The following is a 24,098-nucleotide window of genomic DNA, read 5'->3' as shown; positions in this document are numbered from 1 at the left end:
AAGTCCCTGCGTCTTATGGTCCGAATATTGCTCTGCTCACGTGCTTTAACCTTCTGGGTTCGAGTGCATTGTACAGCGTACTTTTCGCGTCTATTTCAGTTTATATCTCACTGAAATCTTAATGTAGAATAATGAAAAAACGCTGGCTTATGTCTTTTCAAAATTACGTTAAATAAAAAAATACATTAAAAAAATCAAACCATGTCACCTTACTTTGTTTTACCTGCATCGGGGGCGTGTAGTACCGCTGTCACCCGAAGATCGCTATTCACATTCTAAATAGCCGCATTAGCGCGTATTCAAATCGCATTCGCATGGTAATTTGCTGAACAACGCAGCGGTGAAACGCGATCTAGATACATCCCCATCAGCGCCATAAAAGGGGGGAGGGATGTGGCCAGGTAAGGATGGTTGACATAAAATATTTTAGGACACTATTTGGTTCAGAATTTTTTTTTCTTCATTTCCCTCCTCTAAAACTAGGTGCGTCTTATGGTCAGGTGCGTCTTATGGTCCAAAAATTACGGTACTACGTTTACGTCACCACTTGAACTTCTCACTGAGTTGGTATTTGAATGTTAGCTTAACTTCAAGTTCAAAACATACTTTATTCGTTTTTTGGAACACTCTGTGGATACTAATAAGAATGTCAAAAAGAAAGCAGCCAAACCTCAGTCAATTTGGATTTACAAAACAAACGAAGAGGAGTGATGACAGTGCACCAGCTACAACTAGCTTGCCGGTGTTACCGCCGCTGCCGCCGCTAAAAGTTGCTGCTAGTGACAGCACCAGCACCGAGGACAGCGAGACTTTGGCGCCAGAAACCACCGCTGCGACCTGCAGCGGACCAGGCGATCATGCAACACCTTTCAACTGGACAACAAAGCAATGGAGTGAGTGGAGAATCAGGAATACATGGCTCTACTCCAAAAATCAGAAGTTAGGATGTACAGTATGCATGGAGGCAAAAAGCCTGCTGCTCGCCGAAAGAGCAACGGGAGTACATCTGTCAGAGGAATGGATGAATGGAGAGGTCAGCAGCGAGTCACAGAATAACCTGCGGAAAAAGATTTACAAGCATCGGGACAGTCACCGACCCTCAACATCCTGGGTTACAGGACGGAATGCAAAGACAGAAGACCCCAGGCCTCTGTGGTCACTTCTGATTTAAGGTAAGAATCATGGAATTACTTACTTGATCTGTGCGTTTGTGAGGATTGGCCCTAATCCTATTTAATATTGATGTATTTTTTTATGATTGTTATGTGAGTTATTCTGTTTTCATCATGATTTGCATGATGTAGGCCTAAGCGCGGTTGATTCAGAACCGTGGACAGAGCTGTTCGCCCTAACACTGACAACACTGACTGACGCTTGCGTTTTGAAGTAAACGGTTTACTAAGTAAACAATAGGTTTACTGTAAACCTATTGTTTTAAATGCCCGAACATGCACCAAAAGCGTTAAAGTCAGTCAGGGAGGATCGGTAAATACGGCTCCCCCGAAAGCCACTTTGTAATTCGAACCCTGTGCTCCCCCCACAGCTGTGCGCCTATTACATATGTCTCGTGACTCAGCAAAAGAGGAAAGGCATTTTGTGATATCTTTCGTGATTCAGCAAAAGACGAAATGCATTTCATGATTCCACAGAATCAGTTTCATCCATGAAATGTAGGCAATATAACGATGAATCACGAATAGGTTAAAAATCGAGGTAAATGTATGATTTAAACCGGCTGATATGGAAATTGAATCGCTTCTTTAGGAGTATTTCATGGTAGTTTACTTAGCAGGAAAAACTGGTGTAATATTACATTTGATTTTGTGACGTCAGTTCGACATCAGATGTCACTGTATATTCACGTTGACGTCGTACGTTAGTTTGTGGTCTTGACCGAATGCGAGATGGCGAGTGAATTTGAAACTGAGGACATCCCCCCCATCTTAAATCGGCGGTGTGGCAGCATTTTAGTTTTCCAGTAATCACAAACGAAAACGGTGAGAAAAGCACAGACAAGTGTTGGAGTCAGAACTCCGCCGGGTCCGTTGATGAGAAGAGATTCACTGCACAGTCGAGGAGTGGTTGCAAGTCACCAGTTTATTCTGATTATAACCAGGGAGCTATTCTGATTATAATCAGGGAGCAAACATCCGACATACATTCAGCATGTACAAGAAGATGCTCGAACTCTAGGGGTCGGCTCTAGGTCTTTATAGGCCTTTTGGGGTGTGGCCCCCCCTCGTCTGTACTTTTCCATCTACGTGACTACCTCATACTTTAGCTTTTGCTCTAGTTAGTATGTGTGCATGTTCCCAAACAAGGGTAAAAAATGAGTGTCAGCAATAAGATGGGTTCCTGTTCTCTTAGTGTCTAGAACAAGGTCATCTTGACCCGTTCCCTTGCTGTAAGTTCCTGCTTCTTCCCATTTACGGGTAAGATCACCTCATCCTAGTCTCAGTTCCCTTGTCTATTTTCTTCATTGGGTTAGAGGCCATACAGTCATAAAATTATTAGTTGTATTTCTTAAATAATTAACCCTTCAATTCCCCCTTTTGATCTCCGCTAGGAGATCACCCTGATTTTAAGTAGTATATGTGATCCTGTTGATTAAGATTATAGGCAGCATGTGATTATGGGCAGTAATAAGGAAATTAACCTGATTATAGGCAATCATGTTACCGCACCCCACATGCATATGCCTCACCCAATGTCGACCAGTGGTGCACCCATTATGATAATAATAATCCCAACAAAGCCACACCGCATAACTCCGGTACGACGCATTCTGCTCCTGGCAATTTATCACGTCACATAAGTCGAACACGAAAGTGGTGGGGGTGCCTCTCAGGTACTGAAGCTTCAGAGGGGCCTCTCACCCTGACCCCACGCACTCGAACGAAGCGGCTTCTCCCGTCTGGACAATGGAAAGCAATATAATCATCAGCAATTTAAGCATTACACACAATACATTGGTTTCCCCCACAAGCCCCCTTTTTATCTTGAATCTCTGCATCTTGGTCCTGATGATCTGCGACGGATGATGTGTTGATTTCTTCAATCAGTCAGGGGTAGACTGCCCTGCTGATCTGCTCAGGTCAAGGGATTATTCTGCCCTTCTGTTGAGACCTGAGTCGCGTCTGGTTCAGCCGAACTGACGCTCTGGGTGTCTTCTCCGAGGTCCCTCTGTATCTCTGCGGTGGTCCTGCCTGGCTCCTCTGCAGCTGCACACTGGCTCCAATGGAACCATGTGCCCCCTTTGTCTTTTAGACGAACTGCGTGTGACGTCCTCTCGGTAACTCGGAAGGGGCCGGTCCACCTGGGCTCTGACCACTTCCGTTTGATGACTTTCAGGAGGACCCACTCTGCCGTGTGTGGCTCGGATGGCTGATTCCCAGGTCTCGTTTCCTGGATCTGTTTGGAGAAATCTGCAACGAGAACTTGCAAACCATCATAATACGACCTCGGATTTCGCTCCCCCTTTTCATCGGGGGTCCAGGATAGCCCTCTCTGGGGTCCTGGAAACTGCCCGCCTGTCTGGAGCTCAAAGGGGGTGAACCCTGTCCCCCTATTTATAGAACACCGTACTGACATCAGTGCCAGCGGTAAGCATCAACCCAATTCATTTTAGTCTGTGCACAGATTTTTGCCAATTTTTGTTTTATTGTTTGGTTCATTCGCTCCACTTTTCCCCGGGACTGCGGATGATAGACAGTCCCGAACGCATGTCTTAACCCCAACGCTTTCTCCACTTTCTGGAGGTCTTCGTTCTTAAAATGAGTCCCATTATCTGACCGGATCCTATTGGGAAACCCGTGTCTTGGTATGTACTGATTGATCAGAAACTTTATCACCGATGCGCCATCCTCCTTTTTTGTGGGCCATGTTTCTGGCCACCCCGAAAATGCATCCACACACATCAACACATATCTGAACCCCTTCACTGGAATAAGTATGTCTGTGTAATCTATGATGATTTCCTCCCTTGACCTTGTACATGTTGGGAACTGTCCTTTTTCCGGCTTGACTGTGGGTCGCGAGTTATGAACGGTACAGGTCGCACAATCTCGAACGTGTCCCTGCACCATGTCTTTCATAAACGGATGCCACCACATAGTCAAGTTTTCTAACATCTGTTTCACCCCTGCATGTCCAACCCCGTGAGCCTCTGCTAGACTGCCTGGCGAATACCAGGAGGCAGGGCTGGTTTCCCTTCCTTATTCTGCCACAGGCCCCCCTCCTTGCATCCCCCCTTTTCTCATCCACATAGTTTTCTCCTCTGGAGAGGCTTTGTCCTGTTCTTGCTGGACTTTTTCCAGGGTTAGCCTATCACTCAGCCTAAGTTCCTCTTCCACCGTGACCATCTGTTTGGTCACATGGTATCCTGCTGCTCTTTTTGCTTCTTCGTCTGCTACCTGATTTCCCTTTGCTACCACGGTTCCTGACCCTTCGGGGCCCTTGCATTTTACTACGGCCACTTTTTTGGGGAGCATTAGGGCTTCTGCCAGCTGTTTCATCTCTGCTTCATGCTTTATTGGCTTGTTTCCCGCAGTCAAAAATCCTGCTCTGAGCCATTGGCTGAGTTCCACATGCACTGCGCCTACAGCGTAGGCTGAATCTGAATATATGGTGACTTCTTTTCCTTCCGCTAGTTTTAGCGCTTCAATTACAGCTATCACTTCGGCCCTTTGAGCCGACTGGGCTCCTTCCAGCTTTTCTGCAATCAAGGTCACATAGTCCTGTTCTTGTCTAGCAACCACTGCGTATCCTGCCTGCAAACCTCCTGTGTCCGTCCTGAAACAACAACCATCTGTGAACCAATCCTCTGTTCCCTCTATTTTTTCGGCTTCTAGATCTAATCTAACCTTCTCCTCTTTCTGAACTCTGGACTCACACATATGTGGTTCTCCCATGCTCATCCGATCGGCCATGTTAATCCCTTCGTGGGAAAAATTCAAATTGGGTGCCCCTAGTATTTTGCAAAGTCTCTGCTGCCTAAGCGACGTCATGGTAAAGGTGTGTGAGTTTGCATAGGCCACCACGCTGTGTGAGGTCAGGATATGCAACGCGTGTCCCATCACTATGTGTGCAATTTTCTGAATAATTTTAGCCACTCCCGCTGCATGTTTTGTGCATGCCGGATGTCTTTTTCTGTAGTCCTGTAGTATCAAGTTTTACACTCACGTACCTCAACACTCTCCGTTCTCCCCCTTTTTTCTGAAACAGGATGGCGTTAACAACGTCACCTGCTTCAGAAACATCCAAGTGGAACGGGAGAGAGTAATCTGGGAGGGCTAGGTCTGCGGCCTGGGCTAGTTTCTGCTTTAAGATGATAAAAGCCTCCTCTGACGCCTGGTCCCAATTAAGGGATGCACTGAGGCGACGTAGGCCGTGCTCCCGGACCAAAGCCCTCAGAGGCTGTGTGAGCCCCGTGTAATCTGGAATGTACGTGCGACTGTAGCCTGTGAGACCTAAAAAGGACCACATGTCTTTTACCGTAGTGGGTTTTGGATGATGCAGGATAGCTGAACGATGAACCGGGGAGAGACCTGTCCCTGCGCTTGACAACACTCGACCTAGAAAGGACACAACTGTCCGCGCAATCTGCAATTTATCTTTACTGACCTTAAACCCTTTCTCCGACAGTCTGAGCAGCACGGACTGGGTGGCTTGTATGGCCGCCTCCGATGTTGGGGCAGCAATCAGGAGATCGTCAACGTATTGGATGAGGGTGACACCCTCCGGGAGAGAACATCCCTGCAAAGCCTGCTTTAAGGCCTGATTAAAGATTCCTGGAGAAAGGGCGAACCCTTGAGGCAGGCGAGTGTACCTTAGCTGACAACCCTTGTACGTGAAAGAGAATATGTCTCTGCACTCTTCTGCTAGAGGCAGACAGAAAAAAGCATTTGCCAAGTCAATACAAGTGAACCACTTCTGTTGTGGGGTCAAATTAGTCAGGGCAACATATGGGTTTGGGACTGGTCACGCCCATGATCCCTAGCTATCTGCTCATGTTGCAAGAGGGCTGTGTCCTGTGCTGCGACCTGTATGCAATAAGTACTGCAGGAGGGTGAAAAGGAGATCTGTGGGATCTGGGTCTGCACCCAGTCCTTTGATTCTCTGGCCCGTTTAACCATCGGGCCCAACTCTTTGGCCTGGTGTTTTAGGATGGAGGGCCAGAGAGACATGTGGGACAGCCTGCTGTCCCATCATGAACCAGGTCACTTGTTCTGGGGTTCGCATGGTGGCTGAGGCTACTCCTTCGGGACCCACGTATATCTTCCCTATCATAGAAAAGGGTCACATGAGGCGGGTCAGGGGGGCACATAGGGCTCTAGGAGCAAGATCCAGGGCCGCCACGCTGAGTAGGCCGCCAGGATGCCAGCCAGGCCGGGCTCCAGTAGGCCCCAATAGATGTCTGCCAGGGCCTGATTCTGGATGGGCTGGACCAACCACTGTCCCGCCCCCGTGTTCCGGGCGTCACAACGCAGGCGAGTGCCTTCCGGCAGGGTAACCAAATCGAGGCGCCCAACTTCACCAGCATGTCCCTGCCCAGGAGATTCACTGGAACTGAAGAAGACACAACAAAAGGGTGGAGGAAAGTCTGTTTCCCCACCGCAACTTTCACAGGCTTCGTTCTTGGCAGTCTCTGTTCTTCTCCCGAGAAGCCCACCACGGTCACTGTTGAGGCAGACAAATGATGTTTCTCTGGGACCACGTTAAGAGTGGAGTACGTGGCTCCCGTGTCCACCAAGAACGGCAGTACCTTATCCATGACCAGGAGGGAGAGCATGGGGTCTGCCTCCCCTGCCTCCCGGGCCGCTCGTGAGCACCGTCACTGGGGAGGGGGAAACCAGTCCCACTCCCCCCCTTCCATCACCGGGTAGAGTCCTGCTGGGGGAACTGCCTGTGGGTGTGGTGCCATCACCTGTATGTTGGGTGCCTGCACTTGGCCTGTAGGAGGTCCTCCCCTGCCGCGTGCACTGCTAGGAGCGGGTGCTGGACAATCCTTTGCCCAGTGGCCTTCTGCCCCACACCTGTAACAGACACCTGACGGCGGTCCCCTTTGTGGGCCGCCCCTTCTCCAGCCCCGGCCCCTGTATCCCCGACCCCAACCGCCCCGGGCCCTTCCCCACTGTTGGCCCCACCCTCCCTGTTGGTAGGTGGGTGTCCCATTCCAGGGACCCGGTGGTTGAGACGGTGGTCCCTCTGGGGAAACCCCCGCCACCATCTGCTTCCCCTGCCCTGCCTTTTTGTCTTGGATCGCCTTTTTTCTGGCTTCACCCACCTGCAGCTTCAGCAGCTGCGACTGCAGTTCCTTAAGGTCGCCTTCCTCTTTCTGTGTTTCCTCTTTTGCCCTCTGCAAATGATGGACGACATGCCTGTCCCACATCTGTGATTCTGCTCCTTGGAGATCTGGGTTGTTTAATATAGCCCCCTTTACTCCCGCTGGGACTCCCTCCATTACTGCCCGCCTGAACCATTCCCGCTGCGCCCCATCCTGCCCTGGATGGCACCCGGTGTAACGGGTCCAATCCTCTTTACATTTATCCAAATATTCTCTGGGGTGGAGCTTCGGATCCCATGTAAACTTTGGGATCACTGCTCCGCTTGGGGCGGGGAACATCTCCCGCATGGCGTCACCCAGGTCCATTATCACCGCTGTCAGAATCACACTATTTGCAACTGTCGCAACCCTTGCTCTGTCCTCTAAATCCTGCAGAGCATGCTTAGTCATACATCGGGCTGCCACTGCCCGGAAATCCCCCAGGGCCAACGTCAGACCCTGAGTGAGTTGATCCAACTTATCCAGCCACTGTCCTCCCCCCTCTGCCGGGGGAGGCAGCTTGTCTGCCAAAGCCTGCACATCCCCTATTGAGAAAGGTTCATATCTTTCTCCGCCGCCTGTTCCTCGCAATAAAGGTGCGACTAGCTTTGTCCCTTTGGAGCGCAAGCCGTATCCAGTTCCGGACGACCCTTTCGCTCCCCCTATGTATTGTGCACCTAGTGCGTCTGTCTGGTTTTCCCCGAAAGGCTCTTCCTCACAGTCCTCAAACCGTGCGTCCTCCTCAGTCTCCTCACACGTCCCCACTAACTGTCCCACCACCTCTACTTGCTTTTGCTTCCTGCCACTTAACTCTAGCCCTCTTCCTGGGGTGGCGGGTTGAAATATGCCATTCTCCCCGAACTCCTCTACTTGCTCCCGCGCTATTCTGTTACGGAACGCTGGCTGGTCTGGTGCCCGTGCACAGTGCTGTAAATCTAACCTGTCTTCTGTCCCATGAGATGAGGACTCAGCCTCGACGTCTGAGCCCCCGTCTGATTCCTCCTCCACTTCCTCAGACCGCGCACCGACTGAAACTTCCCGAGTCCCCTGTGTGCGAATATGGAGGGTTCCCCCTGTAACATTAATCATTGGGCACATGTGGGCTGGGGGCGCTGTTGGAAACATTCTCTGGCCTGTATATGCCGGAGGAGGATCCTCACTGCCTGTCCGTGTGCCTTCTGCAGGAGAGGGTGACTCACACTCCTCTCTCCCCTCCGTATGGAGGTGACTCGTCCCCTGCCAGAATAGCGCCAACCTCGACCACTCTCTCCTTTCGCTCTCATACATCTCTACCTCTCTCCTTAACTTCCCCTTTGTCAGCAGACTAGCGCTCGCTCTTTTACACGTCGCTTCGTCCCTGAGACTAGCCTGCTCTCTCTCCTTTTTCCACAATAGTACTCCTAATGAGCACCTGTCCTCCGCTTGGCATCCAGCACTCCGAATCGCCTCACACATGCGCTGCCATGCCTCTGTGACCTCTTTCTCCTTATTTTTCTCCCTGCTTGCCCCGGCCACTGCTTCCTTCACCACCCGAATTTGCCTTACCAGGGGCTTCCACACTGTATTTTTAGGAGGTGCCCATCCTCCGTCATCTGGCTCTCTATCAAACTCGCGATCCATTGTAATTGGGCCAGCTATGTTAGCTTTATTTTATTCCTATTATTTAGTATTTATTAATATATATTACTTCTCTATTCTGCTTTAATCCTTTTTTTTTAAATTTTTTTTATATCATCTATTATTATTATTTATTTATTTATCTTTATTTTCTTCTAGCAGCGCTTTTACCTCTGGGTGGGGGTTCACCCAGCTACACTTCCTACACCTTTTATTGTAGTGTAATGTCCTACTATTAAACACCACCAATACATAAAACAGCCTTACAAACAATAATTCTTCATTCATATTCCCCGGAGTAGGGCATACCTCATACTCTTAATCCCAGTCAAATCATCACATTCATACACCTCCTAGCATTTTTGAGACACCTCGCCTCGGGACTTCCAGCCCTTTTGGAGAGGGACCTTAGTTCCTCTCCCCACCTTACGTTTGGGGGTCTTGAATTCCCCGGGTCCCAATACCCAGCTCGCCTACCAGCTCGTCAACCAATAGGGAGGTCGCCACACCCAAGACTATGCGGGGTCCTAAACCCTCTGTTCCTTAAAATTTGTCCGGGCCGTCTTTTCCTTAAAAGGTGTCCCTATACCTTTTTTCATTTTACCTACTTTTCGGCCGGAGAGGGTCCCGTGCCCTCTATTCCCTTCTTCTTTTTTTTTTTTTTTTGCTATCTCTTATTATTTTTTTTTTTATTTTTTATATCTCTTCTTATTACTTTTTTTCTATTTTTTAAATCTCTTATATATTTTTTTTTTTTTTTTAAACTCCGGTTTTTCTACACTCACAGACTTACCATACTCACTCCTTATACACAAGGCATAAACCACACAAGACACAGTACATCAACCCCACATATACCTGGTACCCGCAATCCCCTCTCTGTGCTAATTTACAGACGGGCCACTGGACACTTCAAACTGCTCAATTTGACATGACCAATATGCAGATTTTGATATAACAGGCTCTGCTTACCTCTTCTAATCGGGCCCCGCAGTTCTCTGTGTCCAAGTGGGCTTCGTCAACACTTAGCCGAATCTTGCAGATCTCCTGCTCATCCCGGACGAGCCCCCAAATTGTTGGAGTCAGAACTCCGCCGGGTCCGTTGATGAGAAGAGATTCACTGCACAGTCGAGGAGTGGTTGCAAGTCACCAGTTTATTCTGATTATAATCAGAATAGCTCCCTGGTTATAATCAGAATAAACTGGTGACTTGCAACCACTCCTCGACTGTGCAGTGAATCTCTTCTCATCAACGGACCCGGCGGAGTTCTGACTCCAACAAAAGATAAAAACTGCGTGCAAACATTGTAAAAGACTGATAACATACACAAATAGCACAATGAACATGCTTCAGCATGTCTACCAGTGTTCTGTCGATTTATGCTGCCTTGTCGAAAAATGCTACCGTAGTGCTAATCGATAGCCCTAACCCTAACTCTTACCCTAACCCTAACCCTAACCCTAACCCCCCCCAAAACCACTAAAACCAATTACCTTAACCCTAACCCCTAAAACCTAACCCTAATCCCAAGATGGTGGAACTGCATATGCGCAGAAAGGCTCGATAGTACGTCTCGATAGGTAGGATTTTATGACAGAACACAGGCACCACAGTGAGCTCAATTCACCACCGCAAGAGCGAAGGTTATTAAAAGGGCAAACTACGCTAAAAAACTGCACATGCAAGCCTTAGTTTACTTGGTAAGGCTTTATATTAAGTGCACCTTCATAATGCATTTATAGAACATTCTGGGCACCTTCATAATGCATTCATAGAACATTCAGGGCGCCTTCATAATGCATTCATAGAACATTCAGGGCGCCTTCATAATGCATTCATAGAACATTCAGGGCACCTTCATAATGCATTCATAGAACATTAAGTGCACCTTCATAATGCATTCATAATGCATTCATGGAACATTCATAAGCAGCATGCAAGTACACTTCAACATCCTAACATTCCTTAACAGCTATAATATACATTAATAACAAACATTATATAATAATAACAAACATTATAATTATATAATCATGTAATGTTTGTTATTAATGTATATTAAAGCTGTTAAGGGATGTTAGGATGTAAAGGATGGATTTCTAAATACTTAATGAATACATTATGAAGGTGTACTGAACGTTCTATGAATGCAATATAAAATAATTATGAAGGTGCAATTAATGTAAAGCGTTACTGTTTATTTATTTGAAGATTTTTTTATTATTATTATTTCGGTTTTTTTTTTTTTAAGTATTTTATTCAATTTCAGTTGCACTGTTAAGAAGAGGACACGTTTTGCACAGTTTAGAAAGAAAAATAAAGGAATATTTTTAAATAAATTTGCCTGCAGCTCATTTTGTTAAAAAATCGGGAGAAAATCATATCGTATCATGGCTATCAGTCTCAAACTCACAGAGGGCCATGTCGTCTGGTCAGGGGGTGGGTGGGTGGATGCTGGGGGAGGACAGAGAGCCATGGCTCCCAGCACACCTAGATCCGTGTTAGAGGAACGGTCTCATTGTGACGGGGCGCTGCAGCATCCATACTAAAACTTTAAGCTTGGAAACTTTAAGCTTTTAAGATTTAAACCCAACACATTAGCAAGATAAAAAGTAAGTCAGACTCCAACAGTAAATACTCTTTCTGTATTTGTTTGTTATTGATTGGGGGCGGGGGTTTACGATGTGAGAACGTCGAGACCATAACTTCATGGGACATCGTGGAAAAACTATCATGCAATGCACTTCCTGTACAGCGTAAATGGACAAAAGGAGGGAAAACAAGCCAAAAGTGATGTGGAGTGTCACTGTGCTGGCAGGCTGATTTCCTTACATTACCCAATCAGAATGGGGGGTGTATAAAACATCTGTATCTGGAGGGGCAGTGAAAGCCCGTCAGGAAGGATCAGCCCCCACAGGTTAGGAGGCCACTTCCTAATATAATCTGGAGCTGCTAATAATTCCTGTTTCCTGGCTCTCACTTTCCACTGCTCTCACTGGGGGATGCAGTCGGGACTCTAGGGGTTTAGTGCACAGATTTTTCTAATACCCCAACCTCCCATCACGTATCATATTTTCCATACTTAGAAAGATGTCCCAGGGCTAGACATAAGGATTTAGGAGGGCACAGCCACTTTGGCCTTGGCTATTCATATTTTTTCTAGGGCACAAGGCCATTAAGCCTGGGCACAAGGCCAAAATATGGAGTAAATTAGCTAGTGTGCAGTGGTATTGTTTTTTGTGAAGTCATTGACAAATAAAAAATTTTAATTTAAAAAAATGTTTTTTTCATTTATTTAAATTTCATAGGACACCTCGGGCCTTGTGGAGGAATTTTATTTCCATAAAGGATGCATTTTTTTATTTTCAAAAAAGCAGAAACTTTCCAAAAAGGCATTGGGCCAATACTGAGTCACTAATTACCAATTACTGTAATTACCAAGTTTAGACAACCTACGCAATACGACCTTCGATTTGAGACAGAATATATATATATATATATATTTATAGATATATATATATAGCTTTATTTCAAAAAACAAAATCCAACAATAAAGGAGCCGTCAATATTTTTGTATTTGTTTGCTCAGAACACCCGTATTCTTTTAGTGTACATGACAATTGACTTGACTTTCGTTTTTTGCACACTGCACGCTACCAGTCCTATATCCTCCCAGCAGAGCTTGGTACTTCTCTGAGTCAAATCTGCTCTGCCTCGGCAAATGTTTTTTTACAACACCATCTGACACTTACCTGAACAAAGTAGATAATTTGCAACATTTTGCGGCAGTAGCCGCGAGTTCAGCTTGCTTTCTTTTACGTTCTCGATCTTTGCGAGGCATGGTGACAGCATAAGCAGCAGACGACAACTACACGATGATTACCGAAGAGGACACCTATCTGTTATTCGGAAACCGTCGGATGGCTTTTCCAATCAAAAACGTAACCCCCGATGATGCACCATTGTCATTGCTGTGGCTCCATAGTAGGCTGGACGATACATACCGTACCAGCCAATCATGCGACGAACACATGATCGTATTAGTCCAGAATTCATTGCGGTTCATTCAGTAGTTGGGAATTACGAGATGTGCGGGTCGACCTCGTTTCTCGTATCTTAGGTTGGGTTCGGGTTCGGGTTCAGTACAGATGCATCGATTGTTGACGAGGTAAAGTGGACCGTGTCGTGCACAAGTCTTTTGTGTAATGAACGTTACTTTCGGTAAAAAGGGGGCATACGGCCAGACAAACATTAAAGGCAGGCCAATCTTGGCCGTAAGGTACTTAAATTTTGAGGAGGCGTGCGGCCAATTTTGAAAGGCACGACGGCCATTGGCCGCGGTGCCGCGGCTTATGTCTAGCCCTGATGTCCAACTAATCATTTAATAAAAGTTCATCTATTCATCATACATGGCCAACAGCCAAGCAAACACTTTTCACTTCGTCATTATGGGGTATTGTGTGTAGAATTTTGAGGTAAAAATTGAATCTAACCCATTTTGGGAAAAGGCTATAACAAAATGTGGAAATAGTGAAACCCTGTGAGCACTATCTGGATGCACTGAAAACTATGAAAAGCAATGGAAATGATGTGATAAGCTTAAGGCATGTATCTGATCTTTCCAAATCTATGAACCAGCAACCATGTGATTACCATGTCCAAGAGAGGGACCGAAGTCTCTTCACTTCTGGGGTTGTGTAGTTCAGCAGTGAAGTTGGTGGGGGTCGCTGCTCATGCTTCAGTGAAGGTCTCGGAAACCCCAGGGGCACCATGGCTGTAGACCTGGTGTGCAGAGAGGCGTGGGCTGCTCAGAAGGACAGGGACTGGGCTGCTGACCATTCACACGGGGTCTGCTCCTCAGGGTTTTGCACCTGTGGTGTTTTCCTAGCAAAGTGTATTTAGGTGATGATGCCCTCTTGATGGTAATACTTTTCTCAAAGACCTCATATGTTTCAGCATGTTTATAGATCTGTGTCAAGATTGCAAAACCCTGAGGACCAGGCCTGCCTCAACACCTGATTTGATGTTTGCTAAGGCATGAGATTTTTTTGAAAGTGCCAAACTGGCATTTAGCTGGCCGTTCTGTCTTGGATTCACTCAAGCCCCTTTCAGTCATCGTACTTTTGTGCTTCTGGATCCAGACCCAACATTGGGTTCTTTCACAGATATGAAGATGCTTCTGGTCTCGTGCTGGAGCAGTGCTGTGATAATTATGATCAACTTAATGTCTTGATGGCTCCACTTGGGTCATGTGACCCATGTTTCAGAAGTGAGGTTTGAAACCATTGGACCCCATGATGATGATGATGAGGTTCTGTTTAACTTCCTGCCCAAATTAATATGCTGAATCCACCTGTGAGGGCTGTGGTACTCTCATGCGAGTCCATGGGCTGAGAACCACTGGGGCGCCATGATCTTCTCTGGCAGTAACAGAAATGAGTTTCTCCTGACTGATTGGACTGTGGATGTCTTTCTGTGGCATGGATTAAATTCAAGATCTGACCAGACTGCGTGTTTTTGCCATGGTCTGCCTGTCCCCTCCCGATCTGTGGCCTGCGTGTTTTCCCCCTGATTGCCAAACCCCAAACACCCCCCGCCCAATATGTGGCCTGCATGTTTTTGTCTCGGTTTGACTCTGCCTGCCCCCCCCCCCCCCCCCCCCCCGATCAGTCGCCTGCGTGTTTTTGCTCCGTCTGACTTCCTCCCCCTCGCAGGTAAAAGCCACCACCTGCAGCAATGGTGGTACCTGCTACAAGCATGAAAACGCTTTCTGCTGTGCCTGCCACCTGCAGGGTTAAAGGTCATGTCCACCAGGGGGCCAGATATTTCGTCATAGTAATTTGTAGTTCGGCTGCATGACACTTGAAAATATCAATTTCTGCAATAAGAATTGCAGTATTTATAATGAAAAAAGTTGAAAATAAAGCAATTTCCCACAAACATGTCTATTCATGAGTGATTTAACAAGCAAGGATGAAAATGATGAAGAATGGCATGAAGAGCCATGCAGAGCTCATGCAAAAGTAGTGGTGGTGTACTTTACACTAATGTTAAACCTGTAGTAGATAATCCCGAAAAGGAGCGTCATTAAAGTTGCACGGCTTGCTAAGTTTTGTTTCTTATAACAATATAAATGTTCTAGCGAAACGTAAACCCCACGCTCTAGGTGAATTTTGTAACCAAGATTTATAAATAGCGGAACTGTTTTGAAAAATAACATTGCTTATGAAAGCAGGCAAGTCAGAATTTCAAGTTACAATTTCATTGTACCTCATACACATAATGCCGCTTTCTTACAATCTTAACCTGCCATTAAATTTTGAAGACGCTGTACACAGAGGGACACAATAGTACTCTCAATTTTCTCTTGCCTCTGAAAATATACAGCTCTACCGGCCATTCATTCTTAAACAATCAGATGTTACTTTAATACTAACTGCCGTATATATACAGATAATCCCGTGACAAAAGGTGACTGTAATGCCACCCCAGTTTTTGGTGGGATTGCATCTCGTGTACATGCATCTATGACGTGTGGAATGAACACAGAAAACATGTGGCAGCCATGATGCATAGGCGTATGTGTTGTGAGAGCAAAGTATAAATCAGCCCTTATGCTCCCTTCCAGACCCTACTGCAGGATTCCAGCCAATCAGCTGCAGTGGCATTTAGTGAGATTGGGGGGTTGGGGGTCACAAGACAAGAGCTGCAGAGGTGACATTACTTCTTGTCCAGAAGATGGTTCCCTGGTAGATGCAGAGTAGATGCAGAGGGTCCTCCCATCTGCTGTATGTGTCCAGGTTTTGGGGCTCCTGAGAGACATCACTGTCCCCTTTTAGCCTGAATCTGCACTTTATTAACATCTGAAAGCCCCGTGTGTGTCTGACTCTAGTGTGGAGTTGTATCACTGAAGGGCTTGAACCGGCGACTTCCAAAAACAGCAAAGCAGAAATCCAGGCTACGCTGATGATGTCAGCATAGCCCACACTAGCAGAGCTGTAATGGACTGACTGCCGTCAGTGTATTCCGGCATCCTGACCCACAGCTCCGATGTCCTGCCACCTGCTTGTGTTTCCTGTGTACGGGGAAGGGTGTAGTAACATCTTGTTTTCCATTTCCCCCCACAAACACAAACCCTCATTCCTGGTAAGTAAAGCTCTCATCAGTGGCGTCTCTGACCACCCTGCCCATAGTAGCCTTTCCTTTTGGTGGGATGGTGACCACAAGCTGCCTGATATTTCTGAATATTTCTCTCTTTGATATTTCAAAGTAAACTTTAATCACTTGGGGGGAGGGGGGGGAGTAGTGCCTGAGTTAATAGGAGTCTGTCAGGCTTTAATGGGGTCTGTTTATGAGTGGGGGTATTTTTGAAAAAGTCTGGATGTTGGGGCAGGTATAAGCATGTGAAAGGTCATTAATCATTATCCATGTCTAAGTGTACTAGCAGGATTGAGTCTGTGGAGGGCACTATGAAGAAAGGTCTTTGTTTTGTCCGACAGTTACAACAGCGGCATCCGTGTGGACGGGGTGAACTGGTTCCACTGTAAATGCACCCTGGGATTTGCTAACCCAGACTGTCATATCAGTGAGTACTACACTTTTGACCTTTGACCCCTGCACCCCAGCAGTGGCTGGCCTTAGGAACCTGCAGATGACGTGGATGAGTTACTACCTGTTTAAGCGATAAGCATAGTCAGATCCAGCAGTCTTTGTCCTCGACAGACATGCATGGTCATGTGAGGCTTGCAGATGGGTCATATGACGACTTTGGCTTGGCTGTCAAACTCACCCATGAGAATGGAGTACGGCTTTCACTGTCAGTATAACAGTAGTCTGAGCCTCTCAGCCTCAGGATAGCCCCATTCCGCCACCTTACGATTCAACGGGTGGGATGTGGTCTCAGGCTGAGGGTCCTCACAGTCAGGATAGCCCCATCTGCTGTCCAAATGGCACAACAGCAGCCTCATGCTGGCCATTATCGAGGTCAAAGTTGAGACGCAGGTGTTCCCCAAATTAGCAGGTGAATTGGATCTGTGGGAGGCACAGCGTCAGCTAGTTGTGACTTCATGCATAATTCAGCCTTCTCCTTTGGCAGAATCATGGTCTGTAGCTGCCTTTGTTAAATAAGTGATCCAATATTTTGATATGTATGTAGTTGACCAGGGCTCCGGTCCTGGAGGGCTACTATCCAGTAAGTTTTCTATCCTACCTGGCTTCTGATGAGCCACACTAGTTCTCAGGTAAATACCAGGAGCAGGTGTGGCTCATCAGAAGCCAAGTGGAACAGAAAACCTACTGGATAGTAGCTCTCCAGGACCAGAGTTGATGACCCCTGTAGTAGACTGACACACTGGGAGAACAAATGTGTGATCATTGTGTATGTCTGTGTAGGTCCAGTAGTATTGTTTACCTTTGTAAACAAGTCGAGCAGTTCTGTCTGTAGCCATCTTACATTGAGAATTCCGTTTCCAAATACTCTTACTCGTCTGCCTATATGAGTGTGAGCCTGCTTCCCTGTAGACTGTAACTGGAATTCTTGTGAGCCACTTCAGCCAATGGGCTGTGCAGCACGGGCTATAGTGTCTTCTGATTGGCTATCCTCCTGGGAAGACTACCTGGTGCACATTCTTTTACATGCTGTCGTTCTCCTGCCTGGTGATCTGCGTCTGGTGGACGAACAAATGGATAAAAGAGTGGGATTGGCAGCAGCCAGCAGGGCTAGACAAGAACATCACCAACCAGTGGGAGGCGCTGTGGCCCATAGTGCAGCAGCAGGCCAAGCATAACAAGGAGGTGCTGCAGGAGTGCAAGAAGCTCATGTTCTCCCCTTATAGGATATGCAACAGGGAGGAGGAAGATGAAAAGGGCGATGGACCAGTCACTGTAGAGGTGAACAAGTACTCCGAGTAGCACGCGTACCCTTTGACTGTACCCCTGGTGTGCACCATGCGCAGCTTTGCCCGTAAGCAGGAAGAACATCAACTGCACCAGCATCAGCAAGTATGAAGCCCCCTGTGAGCAACTGGAAGCCGACAGCCAACTCAGCTGGGGAGAACTGCCAAACCTCACTGGGCATCGGAGTCACGACTGGTTTACTTTTTGGAAATGATTCATGGCTTAGAGATGGAGCCAAGACTCTATATTATTATTTACTTTGTTTTATGTAAGGATAAAACTGTTATTCTTTCTCAATTTGAGGGTAAAAGAAGCCTAAGTTTGCCCACATACAGTCTTTGAAGTGGGCCTAAGATTAAACGAGTAAAAGAAGAGAAGTAGGAACTTTTTTGTTTTATGGAAAGGGGAGATATGGAAAGTGGGGGCTGGGGGGGGTGGAGGAGAGACCAACACTCTAACATGGTTCTTCAAGGATTGTAACATACAGGTTGGGGGCACCTTCCCCCATAGTGTTTTGTTGATTTTTTTGTCTCGGACCAGCCAGGATTTCAGTATTTGTGTTGATAAGTGCTTCCTGAGGAGCCCAGGAAATCGGGGAATACAAAGTTTAATTATAAACAAGGCAGGCAAAACGCAGACAGACAATACAATGACCGTATTGGGGAAGCAAACTGAAACGCAGACTAAATACAGAGGACTAATGACAACAAGCAGAAACCGCTGATCACACGGGGATTCCACACGAGGTTAACAAGGGCGCGTGGCACACGGAAGGTGCGGACGATCGGGGCATGACAATTACTTTCATTTGTCAGTTGTCAATTTTTTTTATATAGTTTAACAAAATATGCAGCGTCCTTCTTTATCTTGAGAGTATGAATAATCATTGACCTTTTTGGCTGGGAAGGTGCCACCTGCACGGTGAGTAAGGCGGCCTTCCAGACCCTACTGCAGGATTCCAGCCAATCAGCTGCAGCGACATGTAATGAGATTGGGGGGGGGGAAGGGGTCACGAGATGCAGAGACTCCATCTATAATTTTTCAGCAGCAGATACCAGGTGGCCGTATTTCTTGTCCAGAAGATGGTTCCCTGGTAGATGCAGAGCAGACGCAGAGGGCCCTCCCATCTGCTGTATGTGTCCAGGTTTTGGGGCTCCTGAGAGACATCACTGTCCCCTTTTAGCCTGAATCTGCACATTATTAACATCTGAAAGCCCCGTGTGTGTCTGACTCTAGTGTGGAGTTGTATCACTGAAGCGCTTAAACCGGCGACTTCCAAAAACAGCAAAGCAGAAATCCAGGCTACGCTGATGATGTCAGCATAGCCCACATTAGCAGAGCTGTAATGGACTGACTGCCGTCAGTGTATTCCGGCATTCTGACCCACAGCTCCGATGTCCTGCCACCTGCTTGTGTTTCCTGTGTGTGGGGGGAGGCTGTAATAACATTTTGATTTCTATTTCCCCCCACAGACATGACCAATTGTAACCTTCACCCCTGGCAAGTAAATCTCTTGGTCAGTGGCTTCCCTGACCACCCTCCAAGCTGCCTGATGTTTCTGAATCAAATTTAAGTCGTCTGGTTTTGGAAGTAAACTTTAATCACCTAGAGGGGTTAGTGTCTGAGTTAATAGCAGTCTGTCAGGCTTAAATGGGGTCTGTTTATGTGTGGGGGGTATATTTGAAAAAGCCTGGATGTTGGGGCGGGTATGAGCATGTGAAAGGTCATTAATCATTATCCATGTCTAAGTGTACTAGCAGGATTGAGTCTGTAGAGGGCACTATGAAGAGCTTTGTCCTCGGGCATGCATGTTAATGTGAGGCTTGCAGATGAGTCCCACAGCAGACTGTGGCTTGGCTGTCAAACGCGCCCGTGATAATGGAGCACGGCTTTCACTGCCACCATAACTGGTCTGAGCCTCCCTGCCTCAGGATAGCCCCATTCCATCACCTTAGGTTTCAGCAGGTGGGATGTGGTCTCATGCTGAGGGTCCCCACAGTCAGGATGGCCCCATCTGCTGTCCAAACAGCACAACACCAGCCTCATGCTGGCCGTTATCGAGGTTAATGTTGAGACATAAACTCATGTCCTCCTCTAACAGGGCTTCCAAGGGGAGGAGGAAGAGGAAAAGGGTGATGGACCAGTCACCACAGAGGTGGACAAGAACTCCAGGCAGCACACGTACCCCTGGTGTGCACCATGCGCAGCTTTGCCCGTAAGCAGGCCTACGGCACACTCAGCCCCAAAGACAACCACAGGAAGAACATCAACCGCATCAGCGAGAACCTCAAAGAATAGAGTCACACTGCCCGGCCAAAAAAAAAGTTGCCATTTGAATTTTTCATTGGACCTCCTTTAGCTGTGATTATGGTGCACATTTATCATGGCATTGTTTCCACAGGCTTATGCAACATCTCACCTTTTATTTTCATCCAGATTTGCATTCATTTCTCACCGAGATCCTGTATACGGCATCGAGGGAGGTGCGGTGGTGCGGGTCCAGGGTTTGAGCCTCTTCCTCAGCTCCACTTGTGTGGAGGTCCTGTGTTCTTCCTGTGTCATCATGGTGTTTCTTCTGGTCTCTCCCCCCAGTCAAAACACATACCAAAGTGAACTAAAGCCAAAATATCCAAGTATGGGTGCCCATGGCCTCTGGGATAGGCTCCCCCCCCCCCACCTGAATAGGACCTTTTGTGAGATACCAAAACTTTTTGTAATGAAAAGTAAAAAGGGAAACCTTGTTCTGGGGGCCAAATAAGTCTCTAGATGGACTGGATCTGGCCATTTGCTGACCTTTAATAGAGGGCATGCAGGTTTAGAAGATGGATGGAAAGGCATACAGCTACAGTTTTACCTTTTCCTGAAGCAGAGTATAAATTCCAAAAACAAGAAGGAAGAGGTGGTTCCAGTATTTTGTGGAAAGAACACCATACAACACTGGTAATGCATATAATCAGAGATCCCCAGTCAGATGCTTTCCAGTATTTCCGTTCTTTTACTGAACATGGGACTCCTGTTAACTCTACTGGAGGTTGGACCATACATAGTTAGGTTTTATACACAAATGTAACTGAAGAATGCGTTATGATTGGCTCTTTAAGTGTTTTCATAAACCACGTTACTGTACACACACACACACACACACACACACCAGACAAACAATAATAAATAGACAATAATAAATATTAAAATCCCTCTGGGTTAAGAATAAAAAGCCAATAGACAATAGCCACAGTAAAATCACACTGATTTATTTGAGACACATATGACAGCCAGGACAAATGAACATTTAAATTTGCTTGTCCAGCATAGACTCAAGAAGTGTCCATGTGAAAAATTTGCCCAGAAAGACATTCTTGACTTTGCTTATGATGCGATGCTCGGCTGCCTGTTGTCAACCTGGGCAACCACATGTAAGCTGGCATTTGGTTCCACAAACTGAGCTTCACTATAGACCAGGGGTGTCCAAACTACGGCCCGCTGCCTATTTCTCATTGGCCCACTTCAAATTCCAAAAACATATTGGAATATGGCCCACACGTGAAAATTGACTGATATACTTCTATATTTTAACACTAGATGGTGCTGTTTTAATCAAGACAGCTTCTACACCGGGGGTCTCAAACTGCAGTCCTGGGGGGCCTGGAGCCCTACACATTTTTGAATTTCCCCTCATTTAACACACCGGATTCAACTCCTTGTGCTAATTACCACACAGCTCTTGATCTGAATCATTTGTGGTGGAAGGAGGAAAGATCTAAGCTACATGGGGCTCGGGCCCCCCAGGTTCAGAGTTTGAGATGCCTATTGTACACCGAACGAGCGAAGAAAAATTTGGACAATCCCACATTACCTGATTCCACGGCTCCCTGCGCGTTGCATGACAGAATGGGGAAACAAGAGCAGGGAGCCGTGGAGTCTGTAATGTGGGATTTATTCGGGTTGAACACACTCAGAGACATGAAACGACGCCACACAACGTTAATGACCGGACTGGGGAAAACATACCTAAAGCAGAATTAAACACATTGGACTAATTAACCAGTGAGAAATAGCTGGTAATCATGGGGATTAATCACGAGGGGGTGTGGCACACGGGAGGAGCGGACGAGCGGGGCATGATATAAACACATTAAATTATTAAGCAGAATTATAATTTTTTGACCAGATTTGATTGATTGAACTTAAATACAAAAGAGATGAGCCCATATACCTGACATCTAGCAAGTTTGCCCAGCCCTCGGAATATTTTTCCCTATGTGGCCCTCACTAAAAAAAGTTAGGACACCCCTGCTATAGACGAAAGGGCCGCGTTCTCTCTGCTGGTTTTCATGTTCAATTCACAGTGGGGCATATCTGCAAGAAAACATGGGAAAACCAGGTATCTGAGCCTGATGAACTGAGATATACTGGACTAGCAAGGTTTGTGTTGAAGGAGCTTACTTACCATTGGGTCTCCTTTGTCCAAATATGCGCCGGAACAGCCTTACGAAGAAGTGCTTTACGCGTTTAACTGATCTGAATGTTGGCACCTTGTGGTAGCTGATCGACAGAATTTCCTCAGGAGTGAAGCCCTAGGGTTGTAGTTTAAGATGTTTCGGTTGAGCAAAGCAATTCCTCAGGACGCATGAATACTATTGAACTCAGCAGACCAGCAGTTTGCATGTACCTTAGTGAAGAACTTATGGTTCAGGATTTGCTCCAATGTGGGCCGATCCTGTGGATTCTTCTGTAGGATCCAAGAAATCAATTTCTTGGCTGATGAGGAGAGGGACTTGGGTACAGTGTACTCTCCTTGAGTGACACGCAGCTTGATCTCTTCAGCGTCACCATCAAAGGGGTATGCACCAACAAGCATCGTATACCTGTATTGAGAAAGTCAGCAACGGCATTTGAGTTTCATTTGCATATAACAACATTCTGCATTGGTGCATTTCAGATATCATTCTTGACTCTGACTGTGAGGACGATTGAGAAGGTATACATACATGATACACCCCAGCGCCCAAACATCTGACTCTGGCCCGTGTCCCTCCATCTTCCACACTTCAGGAGCCGCATATTCTCTCGCCCCACAAAAGCCTCTACAACACACACAAAAGGAAAACAGTATGCATGTGCTTCAGCCTGCTGCATGAGCAATTTGAAAGATTTGCTGGAGAATCTAAGAAAAAGAACCCACTTCTGCCTGCTTTCCAGTGGCTCCAGCTTGGTGGCTAGTCCAAAGTCGGCCACTTTTAATTCCAAGGCCTCCGTTAATAATAAGTTCTCTGAAAGACCAATGACTCAAATATTTCACCTAATAACACCAGACATTAAACAGTTGTAGAATACAACAGCAGGCAGCAATCATATAAACCACACTGGAAATGCCATGTAAAATGCCAACACTAACATGTGAAGAATTAAACAAATCATGTGTGCACGCACACATACCTAATTTGAGGTCCCTGTGGACAATGCCTTTGCCATGGATGTGTTGTAATGCCCCAATGAGCTGCCTCATGTAATATCGCACTTCTGGCTTGCTCAGGATTTCACGTTCTTGAAGGAGGTCTAGCATCGACTGGAATGGGAAAAGAAAGGATGGCGTGAGTCGACATAGAGTCTTAACCTTAACAAACTGTCTGCAAAGGCCAGAAACAGCTGGGCTCACCCCCCTACTGCACAGCTCCATGAAGATGTACATGAATTTATCATCTTCTACATGATGGGAGAAGTTTACCACTTGCTGGTGTTGCAGCAGCTTCAGCATCACCACTTCTAGGAGACTCTGAAATGTCAGACGTGTTACCACAATGAGCATAAGGGAAATGCAATTTAACTATGGAGGGGGCTGACTTCAAGCAGGATTCAGACCACATACCTCTTTTATTCCAGCAGAGTCCTCTATCGGAATCACCTTCACTGCAAATATCTCTCCACTCAAAATGTCCACCATCTTAAAGCATTTTGCAAAACCTCCCTAAAAACACAAGTGCATTAAGAATTTAAGAATTTCTGCCATACAGTATGTAATTGATTGTCCATTTTCCAGAGTCTACTCTACAGTAGAGGTCTGCGCGGGACTGATTTTTCATCCCGCTCCCGCACGCTCCCACAAGTTTCTGTCCCGCTCCGGCAGAAATGTGTAATATTTCGACCTGCTCCCGCCCGCATCTGTTATGGTTTGTCCAGCTCCCACCTGCTGAATCCCGCAAGCAAGGCTGCTGGAGTATAGGGTGTGCCAAAAATACCGGACACATTTTAAATGCTATAATA

General features: G+C 46.6%; 1 long non-coding RNA gene across 1 annotated transcript; it reads left to right on the top strand.

The window, feature by feature from the left end:
* The first annotated feature begins 173 nt into the window (after positions 1–173).
* Positions 174–22,612, top strand: LOC140577750 (uncharacterized). The gene is made up of 3 exons (XR_011981881.1): positions 174–1,172; positions 19,939–20,052; positions 20,274–22,612. It is a non-coding gene; the product is annotated as an uncharacterized lncRNA (long non-coding RNA).
* The last annotated feature ends 1,486 nt before the right edge of the window (positions 22,613–24,098 follow it).

Source organism: Paramormyrops kingsleyae, chromosome 12, assembly GCF_048594095.1.
Source record: "Paramormyrops kingsleyae isolate MSU_618 chromosome 12, PKINGS_0.4, whole genome shotgun sequence".
NCBI classification, from domain to species: Eukaryota; Metazoa; Chordata; class Actinopteri; order Osteoglossiformes; family Mormyridae; genus Paramormyrops; species Paramormyrops kingsleyae.
Note: the sequence above shows the minus strand (reverse complement) of the source record. Positions and strands in the feature narration are given on the sequence as shown.